Source organism: Delphinapterus leucas, chromosome 16 (assembly GCF_059928025.1).
Source record: "Delphinapterus leucas isolate spDelLeu-1000000601 "Yukka" chromosome 16, BTC_Dleu_Yukka2, whole genome shotgun sequence".
NCBI lineage: Eukaryota > Metazoa > Chordata > Mammalia > Artiodactyla > Monodontidae > Delphinapterus > Delphinapterus leucas.
In genome coordinates this window covers 64,243,045-64,244,887 of record NC_143144.1, presented here as the reverse complement: position 1 = coordinate 64,244,887, position 1,843 = coordinate 64,243,045, and the positions used below count along the sequence as shown (strand labels likewise).

The 1,843-nt window shown below is 41.1% G+C and overlaps 1 non-coding gene across 1 annotated transcript; it reads left to right on the top strand.

Moving 5' to 3' along the window:
* Positions 1 to 481: 481 nt before the first annotated feature.
* LOC115801532 (U6 spliceosomal RNA) lies at positions 482 to 585 on the top strand. Its single transcript, XR_004021832.2, has one exon. It is a non-coding gene; the product is annotated as a U6 spliceosomal RNA (small nuclear RNA).
* The last annotated feature ends 1,258 nt before the right edge of the window (positions 586 to 1,843 follow it).

Genomic DNA, 1,843 nt, shown 5'->3' with positions numbered 1-1,843 from the left:
AGGCCAACCACACAGAGAGTGCTTTGACTGTCAGCCTGTCCCCAGTGTTCTCAGGGACAATATCCCACACTTCCTTGTACAGAGAAGCTACAGAATATGGTTAGAGGAAACATTCTCTTTGGAAAAATGATTCTGAACTTCAGCCCTGAATTTAGATAGGGGAAACTAAGAAAGATTACAAACCCATGTTCTTCAACTTTGACCAGTAGAGGAGAAGGCCAATTTGAGTCTCCCCTTGGGGGGAAGTGGATATTTAGGGAAAGCACACGAAGCCCACTGCTTATGCTGTGGACATAGCTCAGCACTTCACAGATTAGGCAATTTTACTAGTTGACAGCTGTTTATTCCAACAGCATATATTTTACGTAGCAGTACATTCAATACATTAAGTTGTATTTCAGATGTACTCTAATCCCCACTGCCACCCTACCATATATATACAAGTGCACATACACACTGAGATGCTAAAAGAAATTTTGCTTTGTTCGCTTCAGCAGCACCTATACTAAAACCGGAATGATACAGAGAAGATTAGCATGGCCCCAAGCAAGATGCACACAGATTCATGAAGTGATCAAATATAAGACCTGAAACCAGGGCTTCCCTGGTGGCGCAGTGGTTGGGAGTCCGCCTGCCGATGCAGGGGACACGGGTTCGTGCCCCGGTCTGGGAAGATCCCACATGCCGCGGAGTGGCTGGGCTCGTGAGCCATGGCCGCTGGGCCTGCGCGTCCGGAGCCTGTGCTCCGCAACGGGAGAGGCCACAGCAGTGAGAGGTCCGCGTACCGAAAAAAAAAAAAAAAAAAAGACCTGAAACCATAAAACTCCTAGAAGAAAACATAAGCATAAGCAACTTGACATCAGTCTTGATGATGATTTTTTGGATTTGATACCAAAAGCTATGGCAACAAAAGCCAAAATAAACATGTGGGATTACGTCAAACTAAAAAGCTTCTGTAAAACAAAGGAAACCATCAACAAAACAAAAAGCAACCTACAGAATGGGAGAAAATATTTACAAACCATATTTCTGATAAGGAGTTAATATTTGAAATATATAAAGAACTCAAACAACTTAATAGTAAGAACAAAGCATCTAATTCAAAAATGAGCAGAATATCTGAATAGACTTTTTTTTTTAAAGGACACATACAGATAGCTAACAGGTATATGAAAAGGTGCTCAACATCACTACTCATCAGAGAAATGCAAATCAAAACCACAATGAGGTATCACCTCCCACCTGTCAGAATGGCCATCATCAAAAAGACAAGAAATAACAAGAGTTGGCAAAGGACAGAAAGGGAACTCTGGTGCACGGCTGATGCGAATGTAAATTGGTGCAGCAACTATGGAAAACAATACGGAGATTTCTCAAAAAGTTAAAGTAGATCCCTATGATACAGAAATTCCACTTCTGAGTATTTATCCAAAGGGCATGAAAATGCCATGTCGAAGAGATATCTGCATCCCATGTTCATTGCAACATTATTTAGAATAGCCAAGATATGAAAATAAACTGTGTCCACCAATGAATGAATGGATAGGCAAATGTCTCACACACACACACACACACACACACACACACACACATTCACACACACACAGGAATATTATTCAGCCATAAAAGAAGAAAATCTTGCTATTTACAACAGCATGGATGGACATTTAGGGTATTATGCTAAGTGAAGTAAGTCAGACAGAGGAAGACAAATACCATAAGATGTCACTTATATTTAGGATCCAAAAACAACCCGCCAAAAAACAACAAGAAATGAACTCATAGACACAGAGAACAGATCAGTGTTGTTGCCGGAGGTTGGGGGAACAGATGTGTAAAGGGG